Source organism: Pelobates fuscus, chromosome 8, assembly GCF_036172605.1.
Source record: "Pelobates fuscus isolate aPelFus1 chromosome 8, aPelFus1.pri, whole genome shotgun sequence".
Taxonomy (NCBI): Eukaryota; Metazoa; Chordata; class Amphibia; order Anura; family Pelobatidae; genus Pelobates; species Pelobates fuscus.
Genome location: NC_086324.1, coordinates 32,092,190 through 32,118,509, shown reverse-complemented (window position 1 = coordinate 32,118,509; position 26,320 = coordinate 32,092,190). Strand labels below are relative to the sequence as shown.

Here is a 26,320-nt window from a genome sequence, read left to right as displayed (position 1 = left end):
ACGGAATAACATCTTTTTTTTTTTTCTAATTATTTGGCAACAGTGAAATTTAACAGGTTTTTTTTTTTTTAATATATATTTCTTATAAACTTTGTAAGGAAAAATTCAAGAAAGTTTATGTAATAAAATATAAATTTTAACCAGTTTTTTTTTTGGGGGGGGCAATTGAAGAACGAGAATATACCGGTACCTTATTTCTGTCTATTAAAAATATAAGACATTGATATGTGCATAATAATCCACTAATCTTTGTAAAAATGTCCTGACAAGAGCACAACGTAATAAATGTAAAAAATAAAAGCGTATATTTTTTTTCCTTTTAAGTCATTTTGTAAAAATAAATAAATAAATTAAATGGAATGTGACACTACATTTTCGGAGAAAATGTGTGTTTGTGTACACTGTACAGCGCTGCTGTATATGTTGGCACTATATAAATAATAATGTATTAATAGACAGACACACAAATAAATACAATGACAGAGACAGGCAGGTATTAACTAAGATCAGCTGTATAAAATGATGTCTACTCTGATCACTGTAATTCCAGGTCAGGTTGGAGGAAATGGAAGTAATAGTGGCATAAATAAAGCATTTTTTCCTTGCTTCTTTTCATGGTCTTTGCATTGTTAGAGGCTTGTTGGTTGACGTCACTTTGGTTGATGAAGCTTTGCCTTGAAGTGTAGCTGAATAAACCTTGAGGAGAATCTCCTTCAATCTGCTGCAAGGAGCTAAACAGACACAGACACACAGAGGGAGCACAATTCCACCCTCTGCCTCTCTGTCCTTTCCCACTGCTTCTGGAGAAGGAGGAACAAGACACCCTCACAAAAAGACCAGGCTGGGAAGAAAGCAGATAACCTCCCATCACCTCTGCCCAAGAAACTGCCATCTACACCCCCCACCCCCCCAAAAAATAGACCATTAATAGACCTCAGCATCCAGGGAGGACCCCCAGCTATGCTGTAACCCCAGCATCCAGGGAGGACCCCCAGCTAAGCTGTGACCCCAGCATCCAGGGAGGACCCCCAGCTAAGCTGTGACCCCAGGATCCAGGGAGGACCCCCAGCTAAGCTACCCTAGCATCCAGAGAGGACCCCAAGCCAAGCTGTAACCCCAGCATCCAGGGAGGACCCCCAGCTAAGCTGTGCTGAAGGTGAGTGCTCACTAAGGGGGCCCCAGAGGGAGGTGGGACCCTCAGTAACAGGAGGGGTGGGAGGTGTTGGGGATCCCCTCCAGATTGGGGGATTACCCCATATTATAAGTAAAGTATACGGGTTTCTACTGTGATCATCCTGGGACACCCTGATTTATATGGGGGTACCCCCAGAGAGTGAGGTCACACTCCGGAGGGAGCAGTCTGTGTCATGGCAGGTATGACTGCCCCCTGCTGTCTCTTTCCACACACGGCTGTCTCTCTTTATGTCTGTCTCTTTCCTTGCTCGGTTGTGTTTCTTCCTGTCGGTCTCTTTCCCTTCCTGGACTTCTCTCTTACTGCCAGGCTGTCTATTTACCTCTCCAGCCATCTCCCCCCTGTCAGACTGTCTCTTTACCTTTCTAGATCTCTACTCTCCTGTTTGTCTGTCTCTTTGCCTATCGAGCTGTTTTTCTGCCAGGCTGTCTCTTTTCCTCTCTAGCTATCTGCTCTCCTGCCTGGCTGTCTATTTCCTGTCCAGCTATCCATCTTCCTTCCTGGCTGTCTCTCGGCCCATGGTGAAAGTTTCCCAGGGGAGGGAGCAGTCTCCGGTCTCAGTGTATCTCTCTCCCTGTGAATGAGTCCTATGACTGTCTCCTTTCTCTCTGTTAGGTCTCATTCTTGCTGATGTTACCAGTTAGCATGTCTCTTTCCCAGTGACCCCTTAATTCTGTGCCTGTCTCTCTCCAACCGATGTCTCTTTTTCCGTCTTTTCCTCTCGTCCTGCTCCCCGTCTCCCCTCGGTGACTGTCTCCTCTAACCCTGCTCGGTGACTGTCTTTCTCTTACGCCTCTCCCTGCCCATGTAATCGTCCAATAACGGTGTCAGTCTCTACATTGGATTGAACTCCATGCTGAACTGTCTCTTTCCATGCTGAGCTGTCTCTTTCCATGCTGAGCAGTATCACTTCGTGCTGCCTCTTTTGTTGCTGTGCTGTCTCTTTCATTCTGTGCTCTCTTTTCATGCTGTCTCTTCCCATACGGTTTGGTGTCACTCTGCTGTTTTGTGACTTCCATGCTATGCTGTCTCTCTCCTTCCATGCTGTCTCCATGTTGTGCTGTCTCTCTCCTTCCTTGCTGTCTCCATGTTGTGCTGTCTCTCTCCTTCCATGCTGTCTCCATGTTGTCTCCATGTTGTGCAGTCTCTCTCCTTCCATGCTGTCGTCTCCATATTGTGCAGTCTCTCTCCTTCCATGCTGTCGTCTCCATGTTGTGCAGTCTCTCTCCATCCGTGCTCTCTCTCTCTCCATGTTTGTTACATTGTATCTCCTCTCTATATTCGAATCTTCCCACTCCTGGCTGAGACTCTTTGCCCTGTGTCTCCATAATATCCCACAAGGGCCCTATCTGCCCCTCCCCGGGGTCACTGTCTGCAAGGTAAGACAAGTCGAGCTGGCAAAATACCCCCTTAACCCTTTCCCTGCCCACATAGACTGAGAGGTTGGGTTTAACCAGAGTAACCCTTAAGAGACATTGAAACTGTTATCAACAGCCTGAACCAAGGAGGCGATGTTAACTCATTGCTGCTAAACTGCAGTGTGTGACTGTGGGGGGATAAAGGTGTTGGGTCATGTTTTTCCTAATTCTGAAAATTCAAAGCACAGCAATGTGTTGTGAATTGAGTGCTCCTAGTTTAACCAACATATCCCCATAGGTTATTCGCAGGTCTTATAAGTGATGTTGGTTGCAGTTGCCCTTTGGGTACAGTGCAATTCGTTGTTTTTCTTTTCTTTTTTTGTTTTGTTATTTTAGAGAAATCCCAGATGCTATACTAACCATACCACACCAGTGCTAGGGAACATCTGTTTGTAACCTTAAACTGGCTTTTCCAAAGCCCCAAAGACTAGGTCCCATTCATCCCACTTACAGGCAGCAGCATGGCCCAGAGTTAAAGGGGGTGTTAGCTCTGTGTAAAACCCCTCCCATGTTTTGTATACTTAGCACCCAACTATAACTCAAGGGTTAAGTGGGTTAAGCCTAACTACCATAACAAGAACTATATATATGTTTAAAGAAAAATAATATTAATAATAATAAAAAAAAAACCATAAGAATTTCAACTATTCCTTAGAACTCTGACTGCCTTGCCATGGGGTAATTCAAATTAATGGCAGAGATCAGGGGTGAGTGAGGTGCTTGTATAGGAGCAGCTGATCATTTTTGTCTCCAGCTCTTCCCTCCTCATCTCTTTCACTCTCCTTTGTGCTTCTTCCTTGTACAGAGCAGCAGCTGCTGACTGGTCGAGTTGTTGAAATTTATCCCTTTGTGTATATAACAATATCCTCCATTTTTCCTCCTTTTCCACTGCCCTCTAAACAACAAGCCTTTCGCCATCTTGTGTAATTTTATATCCCAAGACTCTTTATTTATTTATTTTTAACTTTTCATTTATTTATTTTTTTCTTATTAAAGGACAGGCCTACTACCTCTCTCGACTTTTCTTATTTGTAGGGCTCAACTTTTTTTTGTTTTGTTAGAAATTTAACAGCATTCAACAGCAGACGATGACATAATGTAAAGTTTATTAAAAGGTTTTCTCAACAGTCTTGTTTATCTTCCCTTTTTTATTTCTGCTTTGATTTTTATATTTATTTGCAAAATGTTCCATATAAAAGGATTATTATTATTATTATTATTATTATTTTTACTAAAGCTTATGAAAGTCCTATACAACAGGTGTATAAATAGCATGGGATGTGTGGAACAGAACTCTACGTTTTAAAGTATGTGCTTTTGCAAATCTGTCACTTTTTACGATATGTAAAATGCAGTAAGAATGGTTAATTAGTGAGATATAACTGTATACTGTTTTTGTTCCAAAACTGCATTGCAGGTCACTGCAAATAACCTCTTATCATAAATTAAAAAATACATATAGTTTTTTACATACATATCTCTCTATCTAATCTAGCTATATTTACACATGTTTATTGGATGACCTGTGACCTAAAGTAGTTGTGCATATTAAACTCTCATCCTCTTATTGACTAATTCCTGTACCAATTTGACTCTTTTCATTGTGTTTTGGGGGTCATTGTATAAAGATTAACGTAGCGTCCTATGGCAAAGCAATAATTTGATCAATCTATTTTACAATGCTACCTCCTGGGAGTTATAGGGTTAACAAGTTTCTTTTTTTATGCCCTCGGGGGAAAAAAAAAATATAAACAAAGTTAACCCCTTTATGACATTAAGGAACACACCTTTTTTTTCTAATTCAGTGAATCTTTTGAAGGCAGCTTAGTGGTTAACTCTGTGTTTGGCTGTGAACTGAGTGTCTACATAGTATTTCTTAAAAAAACACAGCTTTACCTCTGGCTAGGGAAGGCTTGTCAGCCCATGTCAGAGACAAAACAATAAAAGGCACTGTTCTTTAAATTGTTTTGTGAACAATAGATACTTTTTTTGTCTCATAGGCGTTCTACCGGTCACATGACAAATATTAACGAAACACGGTAAGGTTCATCAATAATAAGTTACAGAACTAGAAAAGAAAGTGTAATTTTAGATCTACAGTATTTCATTTGTGTGTGTGGTTTTTTTTTTCAAACCTATTTGCACAGACTGTTTAAAGGGCCATAAATCTAATATTGTCAAAGATAAAATTAATAATCTTTACACTACATATAATTTGAGTTGAAGGCAGTGATAATTTTCATCACAGCATGTAATTGTTTTGCTGCATATGTCACATAATATAACTTAAAGTTAGACAATTACTACAGTCATTTTTTATTTTAGTTAATTTATATTTTTACCTATTCCTGATGCAACATAAATCCAATTATAACACATTAAAGATGAACAATGGTGTACCTTTTCTGTGTCAGATTTCTCTGTAAATCTGAAATCGGTTATTTTATACCCTTGTGAATATATACACCTGGAGTATACCCTTTTGTTGCTCAAATATTTAGGAGACCACAATCACTGCCAATTATGTGAAAATTTAGATAGACGAACATTTTTAAATGGTAAAATATCACCTAGAGCAGATGGTTTTAAATTATACATGCAGGAAAAGCTCACTGATCTTGCCACATTATAAGAACAGCCATCTGAACGGATGATAAATAGCAAAATAAAATTGTATTTATGCAATTTTATCGTCTCCTTTATTGAACTAAGACAACTGATTATCATGGAAACCGAATCCACCTATATAAAACAAAAATACTTAAAAATGACATAGGGTTCAGTACACAAAAAGATAATAAGTCATTACAATATATATTTTTCCCCCCTCTTTACTAATTAAGATCAGAATAGTTACGTGGCTTGCTATATCACATTTTAAGATGATTTCAAATAGCTTGTCAAAAATTAAAAACTTTTTTTTTTTAGAGAGGATATAAATTAAACTTTAACATATGAATGTGATATTTCTGTCCTGGTCACAGACATGAAATCCACTAAATCTTGGTAACGTAGCACCAATTGTAATGGCAAATCTTAGTTTTATAAATTCAGCTGGGGTCATAAAATGTGACATCAAGTGGAGAGATCTAATGATGCTAACCCCTTAAGGACCAAACTTCTGGAATAAAATGAAATCATGACATGTCACACATGTCATGTGTCCTTAAGGGGTTAAAGGGACACTCCAGGCACCCAGACCACTTCTGCCCATTGGAGTGGTCTGGGTGCCAACTCCCACTACCCTTACCCCTGCAAGTGTAATTATTGCAGTTTTCATAAACTGCAATATTTACCTTGCAGGGTTAAGTCCTCCTCTAGTGGCTGTCTACTAGACAGCCACTAGAGGTCACTTCCGTGTTCATAGAACACGAAAAGTGTGTTATAACGACGCTGGACGTCCTCACGCTATGTGAGGACCTCCAGCGTCGCCGAAATCCCCATAGGAAAGCATTGAAAGCATTTTTCAATGCTTTCCTACGGGGAGGTCTGTCGTGCATGCACATTAGGTCTCCGCCGGCTGTGCATGCGGAATAGGTCTCTGGAGCGTAGGCGGAGCCTGACCCAGCGCCGAGGGACATCGGCGCTGGAGTCTGGTAAGTCACCCATTCAGCAATTTGGGATGGGGGGTGAGAGGGAGAGGAAACCTGCAGTGCTAGAAAAGAAGGTTTGTTTTCCTGGCACTGGAGAGTCCCTTTAAGTGCTAATATACGGTACTGTGCGTTGTATAGTTATTCACAAAAGTGCGAGTCACCGTAAATTCAAAGTAAATGTAAAATTTTAGGCCAATATATCCGATTTAGAAAGATTCTTCAAATGAGTTCTGTTTTAAGATTTTGCATATTTTGGCCTACAATTTGAAATTCCTTACTGATATTTAATTCTTTAGTATAGTCTATAACCCTAACCGTGTGGTGACAGGTTACTTGCAAAGTTTAGGCCATTGCAGCCATTGGAAATTGCCCCCTAATATCTGAATTGTCATTTTAAAACATTTTATCAATGCCAATCATAGGCTTGCTTCTTAAATATTCACATTTTAAATAAATACTAGACTTTATTTCAGTATGTCTGGTACAAATACTCTTATCAAATATACCAAATATTATTTATAAATATTACCTTTTTTTATCAATTCCATTGTATTGAAGTTTCTCAAAGGGGAAGTGGGTACTGAAACAGGGGGGAAGAGCGGTAAATTCACAAACTGGTATGGCACAGCTATAATGAACTTTCTAAAGACCACAGTCAACATTACATCAATTGAAAGTAAAACTCCAGAAGCAATACCTAGATTCAGTAGCCCAAGCAATTGTACAGCATAATATAGAAACATTTCATATTACCTTTTTAATATATTTCCCTATTAAAAATACTAGATGGTGCCTATTAACTTTTATTTTAAGTTGTAGGGGAAGGCCAATAACATACGTCCTATGGCTGACAAAACAGAAGATAAAAAAGTGGCAATAGTTGCTTTTTGAAATGCTACATCTTCCATAATGGAAGCAAGATGTGTTTTTGCTTATAGTTGTATATATTTCCCTTTCAAGACCTTCACGGTTTTGATTTCCATACAAGTTCATAGGCACACCTTCATTGGTAAAAGTAAAGCAGTACCGAATGAGTGGACGGCTGTAAGCTTTATTAACCTTCAGAGCACATCAGTATGGCTTTCAGGTAAATATTATTCAGGCTAATGCCTTCAAATGTGAGGGGCAACTCAAGGCTTCCTCCTCACTAGCCGCACACTGTTCACTGGTTGTCAGTATTGTCTTTACTAATTACCCTTGGCTAGGCATTTAATATCTGTCTTATGTCACTGGAACCTAGGTTCCTTCATCATTTCACCTCAAATCCTCAACTTTTCCTAATCTATTATCCAGATGCTGCAGGCCAAAATGGTAAGAAATGGAACAGGCCATCTTTATTTTAAATGGTTACTCCAGATTTAATGGTTTTGATGCCAGGAGTACCTGGTCCCCATTTCCTGGAGATGGAGAACACAATTTTACATTGACTGACCCTCTTACCTGGGCCCTCCAAGGCCAATGACAACATCTGGCTTCTGCAGAGCTGCACTCCGACCGCTCTCAGACAATCAATGTAATTCTGGCGTAAGAATATGCTCAGAATTGACATTAGCTGGCTAATGACACCTTAGTGACGCTGAAGGACTAAATTTCATACGCGCAGTGCTTAAAACTGAAACACTGCATCTACTGACTCCAGACACCATGACCACTTCACATTACAGAAGTGGTCATTTTGCTTGGAGTAGCCCTTTAATTTTTTTCAAACGGGTTAATACATTTGGAATTCATGTTACTGGTCTGGAACTAATATGTGTCTGAAAAACGTCTTATGCCTTGTACATGTTAAAGCAATATTGGTAATACCTCCCGTGGTCAACACTTATTTTTTCTTTCTTTTTTGTAATTCTTTTTATATTTTTGGTACAGATAAAAACATGTCATGATCTTTTAGATAGATCAGTTTGTCCCTCCTTGTCAAACTGAGTTAGTAATACCCTTTAAATACTGTATCAAGTGCTGTATAACTTGTGGTGCTATATAAATAAATGAAGGTATTAATGTTAATAGCCCTACAGTGATGGACCAACTATGGCTTTAGGGTTTTATTTCTGTAGACTTCATTGCAAACGAACATATCAAAAATAATAGATTAAGGTGTCCATTAAAATTAATAGTTTGCTAAACAAAACAATTTTGAAAATTCTTATCAGACTCAGCCAAGTGATGAATGAGGTTGAATGGGTATATTTTTCAAAAAAGCTATAATTTAACTCCCATCAGTCTTAACTATAATCTCACTGAGTATGATAGGCTACCTCCTGTCCTGTTGTGTTTTACACCCCACCTCCTATAGACTGTAAGCTCGTTTGAGCAGGACCCTCTTTAACCTATTGTTCTTGAAAGTTTTTGTAATCGTCTCATTTATTGTTAAATCTCCCCCTTTGATAATATTGTAAAGTGCTACGGAATATGCTGGCGCTATATAAATACCAGTAATAATAATAATAATAATAATAGGTGTTGTTGTCCAACAGGGTCATAACTATTTCTATAAACTCCCAACAGAGTGTATTGTGTTTTTTTGTTTTTTTTTTCTCTGCCCTGTGTACTCAGGAAGGGCATTAAGTCATAAACCAGAACTGATTGATGGTTTTTTTCAGACCAGAGAGGCGGACCTACACACAAAAATGGTATTTATCTCCATAACTAAACATTTTAAAACAAAGGCTGCAAGAACAGGGGTTTGCATTATAACCTCTTCAGTATGGTGCAGTGGTTTTGGTGCTTAGCGACCCTCTAAAGGGTTACTCCGATCATCATAAACACTGCAGCCCTCTGTAGTATTTATGATGCCAGGGTACCCTGGCTAAATGGTTTGCCCCCTTACTTTGGTACTTGGGTGCCTGCTGGCTCTGATGCTCCCTAGTGGTCTGATGATAAGCTTCCTGCTTCTGCAGAGACGTAGAAGACTAAAGCCACCAATGTCGACATTCATTGGCTGAAAGTGTCAGCTGACTCATCTTAGCCAATGACTGACATTTGTTGGACAGAATTGACATTAGCCATCGCGGAACTATAGTTGTAGGCTGGCTGATGACACCACAATTACACTGCCGGAGGTGGAGTTATACCTCCAAAGCAGAGGGATTAATGTCTGTATGTGCTGTGTTCGAAAGGGAAATGCTGCACATACAAACTCCAGGTATCATGACAACTTCAAATCACTGAAGAGGTTGTGGTGCTTCAAGTTAAGTCTATACCTCTCAGTGTATTTGCCACATTGGCCTTTCTCATGAAGCAGCTCCTTAAGAAATTTGGCCAACTTGATTGTTAAAAGATGATATGAAAAGCCTAAAACAACATTGTTCTTCATGTTTTACTGCCGATTGCCAGGCCATTTATGCCAAGCTACACTTTACTCAGTTAGGCCTCTTTAATCACTTCATTATTTTTCATAGACCTGTTAACCCCTTAACCCCTTAAGGACACATGACATGTGTGACATGTCATGATTCCCTTTTATTCAAGAAGTTTGGTCCTTAAGGGGTTAAGGACACATGACGGAAATATTGCGTCATGATTCCCTTTTATTCCAGAAGTCGTGTCCTTAAGGGGTTAAGGAAACCTGTAATCATTTTTCTATGCAATACTGGCTCCGTGTGTATGCTTTTTTAAAAGCGTAATATAAGTTTTCAGTTCAAAGGTACACCTTTGTTCTGTGGGGAGTGGCCACCTAAATTAAAGGAACACTATAGTCACCTAAATTACTTAAGCTAAATAAAGCAGTTTTAGTGTATAGATCATTCCCCTGCAATTTCACTGCTCTATTGACTGTCATTTAGGAGTTAAATCACTTTGTTTCTGTTAATGCAGCCCTAGCCACACCTCCCCTGGCTATGATTGACAGAGCCTGCATGAAAAAAAGAAACTGGTTTCACTTTCAAACAGATGTAATTTACCTTAAATAATTGTATCTCAATCTCTAAATTGAACTTTAATCACATACAGGAGGCTCTTGCAGGGTCTAGCAAGCTATTAACATAGCAGGGGATATGAAAAACTTAATTAAACAGAACTTGCAATAAAGAAAGCCTAAATAGGGCTCTCTTTACAGGAAGTGTTTATGGAAGGCTGTGCAAGTCACATGCAGGGAGGTGTGACTAGGGTTCATAAACAAAGGGATTTAACTCCGCAATGGCAGAGGATTGAGCAGTGAGGCTGCAGGGGCATGCTCTATACAACAAAACTGCTTCATTAAGCTAAAGTTGTTCAGGTGACTATAGTGTCCCTTTAAGTCCAATTTAGTCAAAAGCAACACCTCTCCTTATGAAGACCATGTTGAAAAATAGAGACAGTCTCAGAGTGCATTTTTTTGAATTCTCAGATTCCTGCATGTGACATCAGGATTAATGAACACATTAGTTTTCAATTACCTCCAAGGTCTTTGGTCATAGAGAGATGTCTTGAACCAACGAGTACTTAAAGATGGCTGCCCTCACGATACAAGAGCAGTATTTGTCCTGAAGAGAGGCACTTAATTATTAAGTTTGCATTGCAAACTATTACATTTAGCCTTTTACTTTAAATTATAGTACAAAATTATCGTTTTCTGTTAAACTCTGGCTCAAGAAATGTGCTTAAGTGAAATAAACAAACATTGTTACATCCACATTATATGAACACACCACCGTTTTTACTACACGCACCCACAACAATAGAATGATCCTGTTCTAGAATGTTTGCCTGTAAACGTTCTTTTTACTGGTGAACCCTGTTAAATGAAATTCCTAGAAAGTACCGGTACATGGAAATTTATGGAACAAAAGGCATGTTACTTTACTTTACAGTATTCAACCATTACTATAACTGGCTTTAGTTTATTGGTGAGTACAGCAGCCTATATACCCTTACCGTAGAGATCAAATTCTCACAGGGTTTTTCACTAACGTGACAATTGTCGGGAATTCAAAGTGAATTTCAAATTTAAGGACAAAAAAGCCAAACATTATTGCAAAACATGCTTCTAGTTTGGCCTTAAATTTAAAAGTCACTCTGAATTCCCAACAGTGCTCATTTTAGTGATTAACCCTGTTAATGTTTTGATTTATACATTTGTAAGTAATAACGCTAGCATAACTGTAGATCATATAGTGTGCTCTGCCTAAAATAATCCCAGCACCATTGTATACAGGTTTCACTTTAAAACCTGGAACCTAAACCAAAAGGCAGAGACTGGGTCAGAATTAATTGCTAGTAATCCGTTAGGACTGGTCTGCAGAGAATATAAAATTGTTTTATATTTTAGCATTTCAATTATTGGTTTTGCTGTGAAGTGTAAAATGGTTAACGTATTATTGATTCTCTATGCCAATCCCTAAAACTACACATCAGCTTTGAAATCTGATTGATAGGCATAATTTTTATCCTGAATTGTTAAAATTTGCAATTAATTCAGTCCTTTGTTCTGAAGAACTTCACAATTGAATGGTTTCTTTATGTATTCCAGTAGGTGTAAGAATCTGATTTCAATACCTTTTTTTTTTTAACATTAACTCATTAAATTAATAATATTCCAAAATTTTAACAACCTATTTCATCTAAAAAATTTGCATGAAACATGTATATTCCTTATTTTGTAATCTCTTAGCGGATGCTACTCCACTTTAAAATATTTGGTATATAGATGAAACCTTGACATATTCTAAAAGCTATACACATAGTACAGTTGATAAGAAATCTAGCATTCTTGTGCAATTCTTTCCCCATCTTTATAAAATTCTAATTTTGGCTTCTAAATGTATCTGTCTGGCTCCTAAATTCTATAGGCATCTGTCACCCTCTGAATACTAACCAATAATGCTGTCTGTGTCCCGTGGTGAGAATTCTTGTGCATTTTCCCACTAGTCAGTAAACCAAAAAACTCATTAAATTCAATCCCATCCCCCAAATACTTTCAGGTTCTTGTATGCCCTCAGTCTGTCTAGATCTGTTTCCCAGCATTTATTCCTCAGGGCACACAATCAGCGCACGTTTTGAGGTTGTTCTCGCTCATGTATAATCCTATCTGTGTTTTAGCACAGCCTTATGTTGTGTAATGCATTTTATTTACCGTATGTATTTTATTTTCCACACTTTATACACTTTGTTTTAACCGAGGCAAAACTAATAGTAATAAAAAAAAATTATAACAAATACATTTTAAAGTAATTGTAAATTTCAAGAATCCTTGACAATTATTTATAGAGTGCCAACATATTCTGTAGTCCGGTACAATAGATAAACAAGACAATTCACTCTAACAAAACATGTTTGACATACAGATCAGTAGTTGAAGAGGATCCTGCCCAAACGAGTATACAACATTCTGTACATAAAAGTACTGTTTTCACGTTACGCTATATGCTAGCTAGGCAAACCATCTCCAAGTCAGATGGTATATATTTTTTGTCAAAACAAAGTGTGTAGTGAAGGGTTAATAACAGTGGAACAGAAGGCGAGGAAAGAACTGGGGGACCTCAATCTAACAGGTTTACATTATTTAAACTGCACTTAATTCACAAATTAAATTTGGTGAAGACTTCCGTTTCTTAAAACGTTAGTAATAAGCTTGTGTGATTGAATTAACCTCTTCTCTCCGAACGCAACATATACATGTGCTGGATATTGTATTTGCACCGCATCCCACATACCCTGCCCTATGTTGGTGGCATTCAGTCAGTCTGGCTTGCCAGGCTAAAAGGCCCATGTTTGGATGGTCATGTCCCATATTTGGACAGGTTAACTTGTTTACCAAACCTTTGTCACAGATCCCAGGTGGTCCCCTGGCCGTACCCTCGTTGCTCATTATTTTACACGTGAATGTCATTTTTGGGGCGTTTGTATTACTTAGAATGTAAATGGATGCGCTGTTTAATCTGCTAAGGATTCATCATAGTGATTCACAAAAAAACTTGCCATTTAATGAGACTAAATCCAGGATGCAAACGTATTCCAGAAACTATAGATTTGATGAGTTTACTCCCTGACATTCTGACTAAAAAGGTGTGTAGGTAAATAATAATGTGCAAAAATAAGCATACACTAGGAACGATTAAAACTGGTCTAACGTGCAGAATGTGCAAGAATGCTCAGCAAGAGCGTCATGTCGGGATTTTTTTTTGTCTGGGAGGGGGGATAATTTAATCTGCATAATGTTTTGCGGAAATTGGAAAAGCCTTTTTATTTAGCTTTAAATTAATTTCTAACCATTTCTGTAAATTAAAAAAATTATGTTTTATACTTTTTACCATCGTATCATCCCTTGTTGCCTTTACCCTCTCTATCATAGTCCTCATTTGTTTTTCCTGCTACTTATTCTAAGGTCTATGTAGGCACCATAACCACTACGATGCACTGTAGTGATTATGGTGCCAGGAGTGCCCTAACGATAAATAGTCAACCTGATCTTGAATGGTTTTAGCCATACCTGTGTCTACTAAGCTTCTCAGGACTGGTCTACTTTCCTGATATCATGAATTTAAAAGTTCCAAGTACTGCATTAGTAACTAAAGATTACATTTATATTTAAATGAAATTCAACCAATTCCACCCAAATAAGGACAAAATCGATATATCTATTTCAGAAGGGCAACCTCTGCTTTAGCCATATCAGAAGAGGAGACTGGACCAGAGGGGACCCGGGTAGGTGTCAAACCATTGAAAATTGAATCGAGTGCTTACCATAGGACAGTGCCAATGGAACACCTGACATCATAAACACTACTGTGCATTGCAGTGATCATGGTGCCTATACTGTCCCTTTAATGTTAACCTTTTGTCTTGAAAAGATTTTAAATCTAAGCAATCAAGACATAACCTTTAAGAGTTACCTCAACCCCTGTACACTATATGTATTTATTTTTTTAATGATTTATTTATTTTCCTAAGAAAAAAACAGCCCTGTTGCATTGTGCTAATTGTAGACTTATTTAATATATGTTACTATAAAATAAGAAGATGGTTTAAAAGCAATATTTATTCAAGGGAAATTATAGGCTAGGAATCCAAAATAGTTTTCCTAGCTCTATAGCACTCTATTGTGCCTCCCTCGCTTTCCTGCCCCTCCCACAGCGCAGAAAGGAGTAATACCAGCGTCAATGTTTCTCGGTGCTGGGTCAGGTTCTGCCTCCACTACTTCTCTAACGCCGGAGACCTAATGCGCATGGGTGGTGAGCACTGCGATCACATTAGAATAACCCCATAGGAAAGCATCCAATCAATGCTTTCTTATGGGGTTTTAGCTGACGCTGGATGGCCTCATGCATAGCGTGAGGACGTCCAGCATCACTTAGGTGACCAAAAGTCACCTAACAATCTGGATGTGCCTTTTGTGGCTGTCTGGTAGACAGCCACTAGAGGTGAAGTTAATCCTGCAATGCAATTATTGCAGTCTATCAATAACTGCAATAATTGCCATTGCAGGGTTAAACTGACAGGGGCACTGCACCCAAACCACATCAATGAGCTGAAGTGGTCTCGATGCCTATAGTGCCCCCTTAAGCGTTAACATTTTAGAATGTAAATATTGTAGGTTTACAATGACTTTTTGCTTTCTTCATTTGAAATGGGGTCTTATGCCAGACCAAGACTTGGTAAATGAAAAGAAAATCTCATCTTACTTCTACCTACATAACCTGGCTCTTATGATTAAAATTTAACATTTCCCATCATCCACTTGTCCTTTTTCTGACAGGCTACTTAATGGTGTATTTGAAATATTTTTTTTTTTTTTTTTTTAAATAGAAGTATTAAAATCAAGAGAGGAAGGAGTAGTGGTGGGTACAATTGTTTTTATGATGTATAGTATATTGATCTCCTATTCCAAGATGGTTGGAATATATTATTGCAAATATCTTAAAAGAACGCAATAGGCAAGATGTGACAATCTATTTTGAATGCATAAATCCATGTCCAGAAGAGGATTATAGAATAAGGCCTCCCAATTTTTCCGATTTCGGCAGAGTGGCCCTGTCCCATCGCCCCAAATTTGTTCCCTGGAGTTTTTGCGAATCAAACCATTTATAAGCCACCCATCACAGGTAGAGTTGGTGCAGAGATCTCTGCCCTGTAACCATAGTGAGCCTTTAACAGCTGTAGTTTTAAATTAAGAATGTTCTCAAAACAATTACACGGCTCATATTATATTTCCGTATTCTGTTGTTGCATTCCTTTTAACGTGTTACCTTTAAATGACAGATGAGTGGAAATGTATAGAGTATGCAAGTTGTAACAATTGTTTATTTCTATAGATAATATTTAATTTTTCTTTCCTTGACAATTACTTTGTAGGATTCACATTTTAGTCACTGTTTGTGTCATTGCTAAATTAAAGGGACACTATAGTCACCTGAACAACTTTAGCTTAATGAAGCAGTTTTGGTGTATAGAACATGCCCCTGCAGCCTCACTGCTCAATCTTCAGTCATTTAGGAGTTAAATCCCTTTGTTTATGAACCCTAGTCACACCTCCCTGCATGTGACTTGCACAGCCTTCCATAAACACTTCCTGTAAAGAGAGCACTATTTAGGCTTTCTTTATTGCAAGTTCTGTTTAATTAAGATTTTCTTATCCCCTGCTATGTTAATAGCTCGCTAGACCCTGCAAGAGCCTCCTGTATGTGATTAAAGTTCAATTTAGAGCTTGAGAAACAATTATTTAAGGTAAATTACATCTGTTTGAAAGTCAAACCAGTTTTTTTTTTTTTAATGCAGGCTCTGTCAATCATAGCCAGGGGAGGTGTGGCTAGGGCTGCATAAACAGAAACAAAGTGATTTAACTCCTAAATGACAGTGAATTAAGCAGTGAAAATGCAGGGGAATGATCTATACACTAAAACTGCTTTATTTAGCTTAAGTAATTTAGGTGACTATAGTGTTCCTTTAAATATCAGGATTTTGGGGCAGGTTCTACCTCTGTCACAGTGATACAGTATTGCATCCTTAAAGGGGCAAACTGGACTCCACAATAACTACACGCAGACGTCATACCCCCATTTGTAACTTCCAAAGTTTTCAAGCGTAGTCACTTATATGTGGACAGCATTGATAGGCGAATCACATCAGCTAACAGGCTCTATTACTGTACTTTAAATAGGAATGAAATATAGAACTATGGGTTTGCTATGTTCTAGTGTTGCTATTCAGTTAACATTTGGTTTCATGTCGGTGTCCTGAGATTACTTACATTTACCAATGCTCAACCCTAGTTCATTTACAGAAAACCCACTGTCCCTACAGTTGCCAGGTTTACTGTGTATTCCTACTCAAAGGTGCTGCCATGTAGTATGTAGCATTCATATGCTCATTAAGTAAATCAGTTAGTCAAGGCAGATGCTTTGAGATTTTTTTCTTGATTAATGTAGTCTCTCCTTGCATCATAAGAGTTCTACATAGTACAAGGTTAGTGCTTTTTATGTGCTGTGTATCAGCATGTGCAATTGAGTATCTGACAACCTGTGCCAAGGAACAGTTAAGCATTTGACGTTGGCTGGGTGCTAGTCTAGATTCAGAGCTATCGGGTCAATGTTTATATAGCCTAGGACAGTGCATGATGATCATTCTCTGGTTCTGGCTCTATAATTTTATATAGTGGAAACTTCGTTGCAGGTTTCTTTTTAACATTTTTCTTTTTTTAATTTGTACTCATGTATTTCATATATCAGATAGACAATCTGCTGTTCATCACCTCTGGATAAATCCAAACTCGTACAATCTTCAGACAGCCTTAGGCAGACAGAATACAATACAAATTCAGACCCTCCTTAATTTTGCTAAAATATTTATTTATAAAGCAGTTTCCTATCTTATACTCATATGACTCTTAGAGACACTGTCGCCTTTGTAACCTCTTCACTGCCAAGTTAGTTTTTGTCAATGTCAATTTACGTTATTTAATGTTTATTCTTTACGAACAATATTGGAGGAAATATAAAAATCTTAAGTATCTCTTATCTTTTTCTAAAACTGGTCTGAATTATAACCATATTGCATAAAGACCGCATACAATTGGTGTGGAATACAAAAGGAAAATGAGTCCCAGTATACGCAGGGTTTGTTAGTGATGATCTGGCCTGGTTTTTAGAAAGACTTGAAAGTTTCTTAACCCCTTAAGGACCAAACTTCTGGAATAAAAGGGAATCATGACATGTCACACATGTCATGTGTCCTTAAGGGGTTAAAGGATCACTATAGTGTTAGGAAAACTAAGCGGTTTTCCTGACACTATAGTGCTCTGAGGGTGCCCCCACCCTCAGGTTCCCCCTCCCGTGGCGCTTGAACAGCTTACCTTTTTCCAGTGCCGGGCTCCCTCCTCCCCCGCCGACGTCAGCTCCCTCTGCCGATGTCAGCGGAGCTGAATACGCATGCGCGGCAAGTACCGCGCGCGCATTCAAGCTGTCGATAGGAAAGAATTTTTCAATGCTTTCCTATGGGTGCTCTGCGTGATGGAGGCATAATATGCCTCAAGCGTCGCAGATGCGCCTCTAGTGGCTGTCCGGGAGACAGCCACTAGAGGCTGGCTAAACCCCAAATGTAAACATAGCAGTTTCTCTGAAACTGCTATGTTTGCATCTGCAGGGTTAAAACCTGAGGGACCTGGCACCCAGACTACTTCATTGAGCTGAAGTGGTCTGGGTGACTATAGTGTCCCTTTAATGATGTAGCTCCAAACATAGTCAAGGATATCTACTGAATCATATATTGTTGAAAATTTAAAGGACCACTCTAGTGCCAGGAAAGCATACTCGTTTTCCTGGCACTAGAGTGCCCTGAGGGTGTCCCCACCCTCAGAGACCCCCTCCCGCCCGGCTCTGGAAAGGGGAAAGGGGTTAAATCTTACCTTTTTCCAGCGCTGGGCGGAGAGATCTCCTCCTGCTCTCCTCCTCCGATCCTCCTCTTCTCCTCCCCGTCGGCTGAATGCGCACGCGCGGCAAGAGCTGCGCGCGCATTCAGCCGGTCACATAGGAAAGCATTCATAATGCTTTCCTATGGACGCTGGCGTGCTCTCACTGTGAAAATCACAGTGAGAAGCACGCAAGCGCCTCTAGCGGCTGTCAATGAGACAGCCACTAGAGGACATAGTTTCTCTGAAACTGCTATGTTTATGAAAAAATGGGTTAACCCTAGAAGGACCTGGCACCCAGACCACCTCATTAAGCTGAAGTGGTCTGGGTGCCTAGAGTGGTCCTTTAAAGTGAATTTCACATTTTAGGCCAAATTGGGAAAATTTTATCCAAGTCAGCTATGTTTTCAGTGAAGTTCAGTATACAGTTGCACATTTTGCTTCACATATAAAAAACCCAGGTTATCATGAGTAAACTTTTGACAATACCAGTGAATTTTCAATAGCATATTTTATTTCACCTGCAAAGGTGGTTCGACCAAAACAATCTTTTTCAAGTTTTTGAAATAAAGTAGCTTTGGCTTAAAATGTAAAAGTCACTTTTAATTCCAGACAATCCACACTGGAATGAATAACTCGGTAATTTACATGAAAAAGATTTGTAAGAAGTCAAATCTGATAATAAAATGCTTGCAAAGAAAACATTTGTAGCTTTTAATTTTGATTTGGCTATAGCAAATAAAATGGAACATTACTGCTGCAATGTGGGTTAAAAGAAAAATGTTTTTGCTTCATACCAACAAAAACAGTATACATGTGGTAATATCGTTCTGTGAAATTCTGGGTTCCTTTTGCTTAGCGAGTTAATGTGGCTCCCATCGTACGTAGTTTTTGAAGTAGTTTTGGTCTATAATAGCACTCTAGCCATTGACTATATTTCATATGGTTCTCAATCTCAATCAAAACATGATACAATAATAATTTACAATTTGACCAGTCTTACCAAACATTAATAAAAAAGGGGAAAAATATAAATAATATATGTTATAAATTATTAAATTGACTATTGCCTGAAATGTCATAAATCTGTAGAAAACAACGTTTCAGGCCAACTGACATTCTTACCAGCTAACTAAAGCTATAGCAAATATTACTGGGCTTGCCATAATTCAGTGTAGAGGTGGCCATCTTGAAATTATATCACATCTTGTAAAAATGACAGAAACAATTACAGTGTGTGTTTGGGGCAGGGGTAAGGAGATAGTGTAGGGAGCATTTGATACTAAGAGCCAGTGAGGATCTGGGATATCTCTGTTTGAGGTGATGTGTGAGGAGTTAGAAATACAATATCATCTATGCCCACACATATGCGTAGGAAAGTTAGAATGATTTGATCCAATTTAAAAAAAAACAAAAAAAACGTAACCAGATGTAACTATTCTCACAACACACATAATATTGGCAGTTTTTAAAGTGCTGTACCACGTTTTAATAACAACAAACAAACAAATAAATAAAGACTTAAACCCTTTAATGTAATGGTCACACATATTTCAAAACAATAGGTGTCTTTAAAAATGCCTTTTGTGGAATGCATCTGGCCGTTGTGGGTAAAGCTGAACTGCAATCCCACGTGTGACACAACAGGTCAAACTATTGATAATCTGATACCCATATCAGCAAGGAAACTCTGCATTCCTTCGCCATAGACACAAAACGTAGCCATCTTGTCAAATATATTTATCACACAAGCAATAAATGAAAGGTAGTGTGATTTGTCAATGTGTTGGAAGAATAACACATATTTTTAACATTCTAAGCTGTGTGCCATGAAATATAGTGCCTGTATTTATTTTAATAGTCTTTTTTTGACACAAGTAGCCGAGTGTTGTAGCTAAAATATAATGGCATTTAATTAGAATGAAAGGTAGGTTTTGTGCTGAGCGTTCGTCTCATACACGGCCACTTATCGAGGCATTGTAAGGTATTGCATCAGATGATAATTTAGCAATTTGCATGCAAATAAATGAAATGTAAATATAAAAACAACGCCGGATTATATCTCTTTTCTTCTCTTTTCTTCACAACAATCTCTTTGTTCGCCTGTATATTATGGATCTGCAGTGCGAAGCAGCAGATGTTTTGCCAAACATCCTGATGTGTTGCTTTTTCTTATGGGAGAGCGTAACTGTTCTATGTGATGCATTGGTTTGACAGCTGCTAGATTTCATGGTGTTGCTAAGAAGCCATTAGTAGTGTCATTGAATTGAAACAGAGGAGTCACTCCCAGCTTGAACTGCTATTGTTAATATCTTTGTTGCTACTTTTCTGGTTGCAGTATCAGACCTGCAATACCACATTTAAAATTATGATCTTTTTTTTTTTTTTAATAGCCTGATGTCCCTGACTCAGAAAAAGGTGTTTAAACTTGTTAGTCCTCTTGTTTCATGCGGCTGAAAAGAATGTGATTTTAGATATTCATTTCAATGCATTCTCTCTTTATTTAGCAGACTTAGAGGTTTTTTAATAAGTTATATATATCTAAACAATGAATTGACGTGTGTTTCAATTAAGGTCTCGATTTAATACTTTTAGATATGCTTTTTAAATGATTTAATAGTTTGGATAAACTTATAAAATATTTTTTTTCAACATATTTAAGTATATATATATATATATATATATATATGAAACAACAGATAGAGGATGCAGAAAAGGAGGATGTTCCATGGCATTTCACCCTCTCCATGGTGTGTACCACCGGCAGATAGTGGATGTGGCTCACATTACGAAATCCTACCAGAGGTTGGAAAATGCAGGACTGAAAGACAGTACTGAGGCACTAATCCAAGCAGGCACTCAGCACCAGATCAATATAAGCGGGGCTCTACGACACCAGGCAAAACCCAAGGTGCAGACTGTGCAAATAGAGTATCCAGCACATAGTTGTGCAAGATATTAGCAGGGACAACATACACTGAGACGCACAACCAAAATGCTGGGATTGTGTACCAAAATATCTGCACAGAATATGGGCTGGATCTGCCAGTCCAGATGGGAGATACGGTCTAGGGTTGCCACCTGACTGGTATTTTACCTGCACAACCAGCCAGTGCCAGTATTGCAAACATACCAGAAATGCACAGGCCAGTATTTTTCCCTGATGGGAGAATGCTGAGAGAAATGGAGTCAGAATATCCACCTCTGTCATATATGGCAGGTATGCGCATTACTATACACACCACAACACACAGACACAGTATACACACACTCAGAGTATACAGGCACACTAAGCACACACTTATACACAACAGACAAAGTATACACACAATGACTCACACTCAATCAGACAACAGCATGCACACACTGTTATACACACACTGGTAAACACACTCATTCAGACAGTATATACACACACTGCCTCACATACACAATGCAATACCACAGTCAGACAAAGGAAACACATTTTAAGTAGCTCATTAGTGATTTAGGGTATTTTCTCCGTCTAAATTTTCTCTTATGTACATCGTGTTTTGTTATGTCATGCATATATAATTAATTATGCAAATTAGCACGGACCCTAGAAACCCTAGAAATACCACAAACGGTAGTTGAGAATGACAGGGCTAAGATCCTGTGGGACTTTTAGATCCAGACAGACAAGTAAGTGCTGCCAACCAACCCGACATTGTGGTGATAAACAAGGAACAGAAGACTGCGGTTGTGGTGGATGTGGCAATACCCATTGACTATAAAATCAGGAAGAAGGAACATGTTAAGATGGACATGTTAAGATGGACTATTACCAAGGACTGAAAGAAGAGCTAGAAAGGATGTGGAAAGTGAAGACAGTAGTAGGAGTCCCAGTTGTGATAGGAGCATTGGGGGCTGTGAATCCCAAGTTGGAGGAGTAGCGTCAGCAGATTCCAGATGGAACATCAGAGATTGCTGTCCAGAAGAGTGCAGTTCTAGGAACAGCTAAGCTACTGTGCAGAACCCTCAGATTCCCTGGCCTCTAGTAGTGGTCCCGAGAATTAGGCATACAAAAAATAAATAAAAAATACCAGGCAAAGGGGTGAGAAAATCTATTTTATTCATTCATTTCTTATATAACAAATATCACAATATTAAGTTGTTTTTAAAAATATTACATTATTTTGAAAACTATCCAAAATTATTAAATCATTTGCAAAGCTTTTTCAAAAATATTAACTTGGGACCTAAATTGGAAAATTCTGAATAAAATGAGTACTGGGGTGGGGGGGAACTTTAAGCCATTCAGATACATTTTCAACTAAGAGGCTTTCAGTTTCTAACTTGTGTGAATTGAGTCTCAGTTTACCACTGTTCACTATTTAGGGAATTGGCGTACAACTGTGGGGCCGTATTATAAATTGCACATTCTAGATTTAAAGGGGCATTAAACAAGGATATTAGAAATCCCTAGAAATACATTTGAATAGCATTATTTTACATTACGGAGAAGTTAAAATCTAAACAGCGTTTCATGTGTAAACACTCTTCTGTATGTATTCCTTTGCTTAATTAGGTGTCATCTGTTCAGTGATTGAACTTGCTGTCAAGGTAAAAATATCCCACTACAATCGATTTTGTTTTGGAGATGGGCATTGGCATTGAACCCATGTGGGTAATGTGTTACAGTCCATGGAAGCATCTAAGTCAGGCTAGTACGTTGCAGCGTAGAGAGACTTAAAGGGTTTACTCCACGATCACTTCAGTGATTTGAACTGGCCATGGTGCTTGGAGTCTGTATCTCAACGTTTCACTATGAAACTCTGCGCATATAGTGGTGAACCCCTTTACTGCCGTAGGTTTAATTGCACCTGCCGTAGCGTCATTAGATCATCATTAGATGCTTGGAACAAGAGTTTTATTTATGTAATAGAAGACTATTGTTATGTAGTGATTGCATTACATGCTAAGAGCATCTCTCTGTATATTGACAGGCATTTGTGAGAAGGACATCTCTATGATTAACCATTACTATATCCATGGACATCTCTATGATTAACCATTACTATATCCATGGACATCTCTATGATTAACCATTACCATATCATTGGACATATCTACAATTAACCTTTACTATATCCATGAACATCTCTATGATTAACCATTACTATATCATTGGACATCTCTATGATTATCCATTACTAAATCCATGGACATCTCTATGATTAACCATTACTATATCCTTGGACATCCCTATGATTAACCATTACTATACCCTTGGACATCTCTATAATTAACCATAACTATATCTATAGACAGCTCTATGATTAACCATTACTATATCATTGGACATCTCTATGATTAAGCTTTACTATATCCAAGGACATCTCTATAATTAACCATTATTATATCATTGGACATCTCTATAATTAACCATTATTATATCATTGGACATCTCTGTGATTAACCATTACTATATCATTGGACATCTCTAAGATTAACCATTACTATATCATTGGACATCTCTGTAATTAACCTTTACTATATCCATGGACATCTCATCTCTAAGATTAACCATTACTATATCCGTGGACATCTCCAAGATTAACCTTTACCAAATGGACATCTCTATGATTAACCATTACTATATCCTTGGACATCTCTATGATTAACCATTACTATATCCATGGACATCTCTGATTAACCATTACTATATCCATGGACATCTCTAAGATTAACCATTACTATATCATTGGACATCTCTAAGATTAACCATTACTATATCCATGGACATCTCTAAGATTAACCATTACTATATCCATGGACATCTCTAAGATTAACCATTACTATATCCATGGACATCTCTAAGATTAACCATTACCGTATCATTGGACATCTCTATGGTTAACCATTACTGTCTCCCAGGACATCTCTATGGTTAACCATTACTGTCTCACTTTTCAATGACTGTCGGCTTTCGCACTCTTTGACTAATATTAAGTGCTTCTTCGGCCATTTATTCTAATGGATGTCCTTTTGTTTGCCGGCCCAGTTGTTATTTCCCCCTGCTTAACAACTGCAGAGAAACACATTTAGTGGCACTTCTGCAGCATTGCTGTTTTCGAAGCAATTTGAGTGTATTTTGCTGAAGTCAGCTGGGGTAGGTGGCATCAAAGCTTTGAAGTACATTTTCAGTAAGTGTTGTTTTCGTTTCCACATAATTTGGCACACAACTGGGCCGAAATGGTGTTTTGTTTGTTAAATGGCTCAGAAATCTGCAAATATCTTTATTACAGGAGAGTTGCAGTCAGCGCTTTGTTTTGCAACATGTATATTCATGGACACGGTGAATTGTCCTCATTTATAGCACAAGAAAAAAAAGACGAGATTTATCCGAAACAAATGGAAACTGTAATGGTAAACAGAACAATCTATCTAGGGAGCAAATGTCAGACATAAAAATGTCGGATTCTACGCCCTGCTCTGAAAATTATTCTTTACATACTCCCTCCTAGATCTGCAATATACGTGCCAGACAAAACCTGGTGATAATGAATACTACAAATAATTTTTTTATGGCAGTAGTTACTTTGTGAATGGGTGTATTTTAGTTAGGTGTATTTTTTGTGTCTACACTGTTCCAATCAGCTGTCTTTAACATGTGCAATCATTCTTTGAGACCCAGGATCCCTCTTAATTTGTTTGGCTATTTTGGGCTAAATTTAAAAAATTCACACTCAACTTACAAATCATTGTTTATTGAATAGACCGCAATATTGCCAAGAGTGTAATTACCGGTTCTATATATTGCACATATCAATAAGAGAAAAATTATTTATTTCTTTTTTAGCTCCCTTTTTTACCTTCCGCAACCAGGGCCAGATTAAGAGCCCAGTGGGCTTGGTGTTGACAATTACGATGAGCCTAATTACAGAATCTTATCGACCAAAAACACTAAAGCACTCCCAAGCGTCATGTATCTGATGGAGATGGTGCTGGAGGGAAAGAAAACAGCAGATATAAGAAAACACATACCCTATACTAATCTCTCTCTAATTTATGTTTTGAACTTTCAAGTAAATCCATAACCCCTAACAGCAGTGTCCAGTGAAGCAGGAAGTCAATGGGCACGGTAAAAGGGTGGGCCACTGACACAAATCATGTAACCTGCCAAAAGGGGTGAAAATGCCCAAAAAGGGGGCAGAATTAGAAGGCCAGCCTGGCATGAATGCAAGCACCCTGAGCTTGGCATATGTCAGGGGTGGCTGTCCGGTGACCGGAACCCAGCGTTTGTGCGGCCACATACCAGGGCCCTGATGCAGCTTCTGCGGATCCCAGGTGCCAGATGACAATAAGCAGAACTCCCAGGATCTGAATAGGGAGGCTCTGCAGCAGATATGTATCCAGTACAGAAACAAGGCAAGACAAGAACAGTCACCAAACAAGACAAGATTAGGAGAACCCAGAACCGGAGCAGGAGAGAAAGCAGAACCCAGAACATGTATACAAGACATGAGGGAAACCTGAACAGGGCAGGACAGGACTGTACATGAACTGGGAATACAAGACAAAACAAAACAAGACCAGAGATACAAGGCAATACAAGAGGAGACATAACTAAGTACTATATATCTAAAACATTGGAGATTTAGACATACATAAATGGCCAAGATGTATGCAGCCCACCACTGCGTCAAAGTCCTCCAATTATGGTGGGTCCTATCTGCCTGGATATGCATGACTAAATAAACAATAATGACACACACACAGCACTTACCTGCAAGAAATGGGCAGAAGACTTGGAGCAACTGCCTGCAGGAACCAACTGAAACAAAAGGATTAATGGAAAAGGAACGGGTGTGGCAACATAAAACAACCATATAAAGGAATCCAGCAGACTGGGAATTCTGGGAACGGAATAAAGGAATGAACCCAGAAAACTCAGCATAAAGGAAACCAGACATGGAATAGAAAACCAGAAAAATCAAGAAAAACTGAACAAGGATTGTAAAAAGAGTACTGGATACCAGAAGCCAAGGCCAGACATCTCCGCAGAACAGAGCAGGATATGACAGCAAAAATGCGTCTAATGATGCGCTCGCTCAACGCTTTCTAAGGACTGTCCCTTAGCACTCTCTGGTCCACTTGTCTCCTTAACTTCTTACTAGCAGGCAGAAGCTCCTGGTATATAGTCTGGGAAAGAGAAAAGCTGTATGTAGTGAGTGTAGAAGAAAGGGAACATGCCACAGTGTTAGAGAGACCAACGTCTGCATTACCTAAACTAATTTTATTGTCAGCCAGTCCACACAAGTTTTGTTCTCAT

The 26,320-nt window shown here is 38.5% G+C and overlaps 1 protein-coding gene across 10 annotated transcripts in view; it reads left to right on the top strand.

Annotated features, from left to right (window-relative positions):
- The first annotated feature begins 727 nt into the window (after positions 1-727).
- BAZ2B (bromodomain adjacent to zinc finger domain 2B) overlaps positions 728-26,320 on the top strand; it is a 217,099-nt gene continuing 191,506 nt past the window's right edge. For all 10 annotated transcript variants that reach the window (XM_063429646.1, XM_063429654.1, XM_063429653.1 and 7 more), the window contains exon 1: positions 728-1,156. The gene's annotated coding sequence lies outside the window, so the exon portion shown is untranslated. The remainder of the gene's footprint in view (positions 1,157-26,320) is intronic.